The sequence below is a fragment of the Mastomys coucha genome, unplaced genomic scaffold (genome assembly GCF_008632895.1).
Source record: "Mastomys coucha isolate ucsf_1 unplaced genomic scaffold, UCSF_Mcou_1 pScaffold6, whole genome shotgun sequence".
In the NCBI taxonomy this organism is placed as follows: Eukaryota; Metazoa; Chordata; class Mammalia; order Rodentia; family Muridae; genus Mastomys; species Mastomys coucha.
This window is the reverse complement of record NW_022196912.1, coordinates 54,370,756-54,376,638: the sequence shown is the minus strand read 5'-3', so window position 1 is coordinate 54,376,638 and position 5,883 is coordinate 54,370,756.

The following is a 5,883-nucleotide window of genomic DNA, read 5'->3' as shown; positions in this document are numbered from 1 at the left end:
GAGAGAGAGAGGGAGAGAGAGAGCTCAGAGGAGAAGGAAGAGAGTAGAGGAGGTCTCTATCAGTCAGGATGGACCAGACCAGCAGCATGTGCCAGTGTGAAGTGCCTCTCTAGGATGCCAGACTGCTGGAGCAGAAATAACCCAGGAAGATTCAAACAAGAATTTGGGGAACACACCTGGCGTAGTAGCCAGTCTAGCATTAGGGAAGCAGATTAGGTATAATCCTCAGTAATTGCACAGAGCCTAATTAAAAAAAAAAATCATACTTCAAGAATGGATGATGGAGTATCATTATTGCCAAATGGGGAAGTTGCTAAATAATAGACAGATCATTTATCAGGGTAATTTTTTACACAATTGGTTTGAGAAAGCTTGGACTTTTCTGTAGTGGGGAGACAGGGCTTAAGAACAAGGTTGCTTTCTGAGTGCTATGTTCAAAGTCTGAAAGGTCTGTTCCAGCCTACATGTGTGTAAGGAACGAGGAATTAAAAATGCAAATGAAGCTTTCATGAGACAAGAGTTGCTGTTGTTGTTGTTTTCTGAAGCCCTTAGATGACCTAGAACTCACTATGCAAACCAGGATGACCCACAACTCACAGTGTATATCAGGATGGCCTAGAATTCGCAGTATATACCAGGATGTCTCAGAGCTCACAGTGTAGACCTGGATGCTCTAGCACTCACAGAATACACTGAGATGCCCTAGTACTCAAAGTACAGACTAGGACACCTAAATCTCACATATCCTCGGATTTTTGCCTCCTGAGTGATAGGTTTATGGGCATGTATCACTATACTCCCCTGAAAGTATTTATCATTAGAAAAATTTGTTTTCTTACTTATTTCTATAAATTATAATCCTAAACAGGAAACAGGAAAAAATGTCCTGAGGCAACAAGAGCGAGACCATGGTAGATTATCAGTTAGTCTGATAGCATGTGACCACTATGATTGAAAAATTAATTTTGGTTACTTTTCTAACTGGTCAGAGGGAATAAGCACAAGACATATAGACTCTTCACTGGCTCAACCTAGCTTGTGTCCCCCGTCTCTCATTAAAACATTTTATTCGTAGTTTATTTTAATTATGTCTTCCCCCACCTCACTTCATCCCAGATTCCTTCCACCTCTGTCTCTCTCTACCCAACTTCATATTCTGTCTCTCTCTCTCTTTCTCTCTCTCTCTCTCTCTCTCTCTCTCTCTCTCTCTCTGTCTCTCTCTCGCTCGCTCGCTCTGTCTCTCTCTCTCAACAAACAAGCATAGAAGAAAAAAAAGATGACAACATCTCAGAGCTGTGTTTCTAGTTTCTACCATAAGACCCATAAAAGGCCAGTGGGCATGGCTGCACATTGGCTTTCCTCCCTTGAAGGCCATCACACTTCCAAGAGTTCTTACTTTCCCCTAATTACAATTCTTTGGTCACTCTCCTTCTCCCTATTTGCTTCTCTTCTTCTCCTTCTCTTCTTCTCCTCCTCCTCCTCCTCCTCCTCCTCCTCCTCCTCCTCCTCCTCCTCCTCCTCCTTCTTCTTCTTCTTCTTTTCCTTCTTCTTCTTCTTTTCTTCTTTTTTAAAAGATTATTATTTGTATCCTTGTGCATATTTGTATTTCTGCTTGTCCGAGTATTCACTCTGTGTTTGCAGTTTTCCCAGAAGCCGCAGAGGGTATTGGATCTTCTGGATATGGAGTCACAGGTTGGTGAGCTGTCCTATGCAGGTCCTCTGCAAGAACAGCAAGTGTTCTTAATTTGAGCCATCCCTGCAGCTCTCTTTCTTATTCTTGAGTGTCAGACAACAAACCAAGAAGCCCTTAGCTTGGGGTGACTTTCCTAACTGATGTCCAGCCCACTAGTACCCCAACTTCAGCTCACCAAAAGCCAGGGAAGGCTTAGTTACATTCAAAGAATGTGTATTATTACCAAGTTCATCATTAAAAAAAACCAACAACAACAACAGGGAAAAAAGCAAGAATAAAAGTAAAAAGATAAGGATGTGAGAAAGATATTAGGCTTAACTTTCAACTATCTTTTCTGGGTATTCACTGTTGGCTTTAAAGAAGTTTATGTGAGTGACAAATGTCAGAGATGGCTGAAATGACATTTAAGGCGAGCTAATCCTTAGTGTCTCTCTGACCTAAGACAAAAGTGCCAGCGAAGTCCATACACTCTATTTCTACATAACAACAACAGCAAACCATGATTTGAGCTAAAATGAACAGCACAGCATAAGCTTTTGTCCCAAGCCAGACTTGGAGCCAAAGACCAGAGGAACCAGAAACAGCAGCATGCACAGAGCAGAAGTTGGTAGGGAGCAGCATCTGCTTCTCCCAGGAGAGCAAATCTCTCCCTGTAGCTTCTCCAGCAGTGGAGTCAGGGTTTCCTTTCCAGCATTCCTACATGTCTACAGTCTACCAGGGCCGCAGCGGGAGCCTGGGGGGGCTGCAATCCAGCAGGTAAAAGTACCCCACTGTCAGGATACTTTCTCTGGGGGAACTGGGGCTTGCTCCTTCTACACGGGTGCTTCACTCTCCTGTGCTTTCCCAGACAGAACTTGTACTTCTTTCTGTCTGTACCTCTCACCCATCACCCCACACAACCCTGTGGTCGCTACTATTCCCTCCTTTATAATTTATTCAATAGTGTTTCAAGCATCCGAATTACCTAGTGTCTGCACAAATTGAAAACACCTCCATTACTGAAAATAAATAGACCAAAGGCATAAAGACATCGTGGTTGTGTTCCTCTAGGAACAGCATGTGGACTTAGGGAGAACGCTTGGTCTTACTGATTGGAACCTATGGGCAAAACTGCTTAAATGCATCAGAAGTCCCTCCTATTCAATTCTATGCTCCCACAGTTTTGGTGGATTGTGTGTGCCTCTATTTTGTAGGCATAATCTCATGATAGCTGGCTCTGGTTTAAAAATATGGCATGTGTTTAATGGGCAAATCACAAGGAAGAATAATGTGCATTTCCTGTTTTGTAGAATGGATGCAGTTTATAGAATTTAAAGAATATTTGCTAATATTCCAAAAAAGTTGTTCAATACAATATTATGAAATGTCTTTCTGATTTAAATCATATACATGTATACATATCACATACATATAATATACACATTGTATATATTATATATATATGATATGGATATATGTGTATATTATGGGTATTATCAGTGTGAGTCTTCAGTTTCTGGGTCTATAAAGGAAAGAATTGAGAATTTTCTACGTACACACACACACTCACACACACATTTATATCTTTTAAGTATAGAGAGAGGAAATATATTCATGGCACATTTGCAATCATAAAAAATTTATTGGAGTTGACAACCTGGCTTATGTTCAAGAGGAAACAAAAGATACAATTCCTTTGTTGGTTAGAGATAAAATTTTCTTAGATGTTTCCACATAACATGTGGCATGCTTCTTTTTTGAAAATGAGTGTCTTTTGTATCTATGCATGTGACTGCAGATATCCACATAGGCCAAAGGCTTCCAAAAACCCTGGAGGTAGAGTTACAGGTAGTTATGTGCTGTCTGATGTAGGTGCTGAGAACCAAGCCTATATCTTCTGTAAGAGTAGAATACTGTCCCTCTGGCCCTCCATCTACCTTGATGTGAACTTTGTCCTTTTGGGTAATGCTAGGGACCAAATTCAGATGTTTGCCCACAACTAGGCAATTGTTATGTAACTAAGCTATACCCATTAGGTATTCATGTATTGTTTCTATGGAAGGGATCTTAGTTTGTTAGCTAAATGTTCTATTTGTTTGTTTGTTTGTTTTTCTGTCTGTTTGAGACAGGGTTTCTTTATGTAGCCCTGTCTGTCCTGGTTGGCCTTGGTATCAGAGATCCAGCTGCTTCTGCCTCCTTCATACTAAGATCAGTGCAACTACTCCTGGCTAGAAATATTCTTGAACTTTACTAAGTACTGTGGCCAGAAAGATCTGCCATGAGAATTAATCCATCTCACTGTATTTATAATATCTATTGGTTTGAAATGAAATGATGTATGGTTCTCTGGGTTCTAAATTTAATATTGCCCACTGTACAACCTAACAGTAGTCAATGTCTATCCTTCAATTTCTTTTAACTACAAAACCAACTTATTATCACTTTCTGTTTTCTTTCCTGTCCTGGAAGCACGTGGCCAAATTCAAATACTTGTAGTTCAGGTGAATGTCTTCATATACAATAAACAACTATTCTTAAAATTTCCCATTTGAAAGGAGTCATGTGGGAAAATGCATGCAGATATTATGAGTTTACCATGGAGGTACTGCCTGTTGCTAGTGCTTAGATGAAGGAGACAGGAATCTTTAGAGAAGCTGGTCATCCAGACCAGCAGTAATGGCAAGTTCCAGGGTCAGCAATAGTTCCAGCTTCAATACTAGAAACTGATGAGGAACAACCAAAGGCAACACCCACTGTCAACCATGGGTCTCGACATGCATGTGCATATGTGTGCAGGTCTATCTTCACACACATGTAGGAACTTACACATGTAACACATGCATGCAGGCTTTATACTTAGATACTAAAAATCAAAGCCACTTCCATAAGACCCAAGTTCAGTTCTTAGCACCACCAAAGTTGTGTGGCTTACAGCTATCTACAACTCCCACTCCAGGGGATATAATATAGAGGGATCATCACTCACATTGACACGGGCCTATACACGGGCCTTTATTTATTAATAAACCTTTAAAAGTATCAGCATCCTAAAAAGCAAAGAAACAAAGAAAGATACAATAATGGAATAGCTGGGAAAAAGAAAAGAAAGAAAGGGAACGCCCAGGGGATTATTAAAGCAAGTCTCTGAGTATGAGTGGTTTTCATCTAGTTTTCAGGGACAGTGAGATTATGATGGCTCTGACCTCACAGGTAGATCACTACTTAGTGGATTTATATAGGATAGCGTTATTGGAAAAGATTGAAACATACAGGTGGGCCATAGCTAGGAGGTAGCTCTCTGGGCTTCTGTTCCTGGGGCCATACTGTACCCTGGCCTCTTCCTATATCCCTTTATTTCAGATTTCTGTCCTCTTAGAAATGAAGAACAGGTTCAACCTCCTTCCACCATAGTCTTCTGCAAACAGCCATAGTTTGATCCCTAAATAAGTTTTCTCTTCAAAGTGATTTTGGTCATTGTGGAAAAACCTAACTACCACAAGATGTTTAAATTTTTAAATACACTATAGTCCCTACAAAATAACCACACAGAATCTATTCTCACAGCACACTGCTCTCCTCCCATTCTATTGCAATATATACATTTATTTGATAGACTGTGTGAAGCTTAATCTATATCTTTTGACTTTTATAAGAGAAAATAATTTAATTTTATTCATTTAGATTTATATTTACACTATATGTTCAATGGATATTTTTATTCATTAATTTCAGTCATTATTTTTTTAATATGTAGAATATCATTTTATTGCTGTGTTCCTAACAACATGGATCTAACTCTGAACCCCATCTTGATTGGTTAGTAAGAGAGCCAACATTATTCATTTGACCAGCATCCATCCCCTTTCTAGGAACAGACAGAATCTTAAAAATTTCATAGTATAACTTTAGCTCCCTCAAAATTAGGATTTATTTATGGCCTTTTAAGACAGGATTTTCCACTGTAGCATAGGCAAGTATTAAACTTTAGATAATCCTCTTGGCTCAGTCTCTCAAATGTTGTGTTTGTGGTTGTGAGCCATGATACCTAGACTGTGTTTTGTTGTTGTTTAAACTGTCTTTTCTATTTCAGGAACTATGCTGAGAGGGGAAGCACTTTTCACAGTAAGAACCCAACAAGCCCAAATCAAGACTTCTGTGACTTCTCTGCTAGCATTATCCACTGAGTCTCCCAGCTAACTCTTCATTATTGT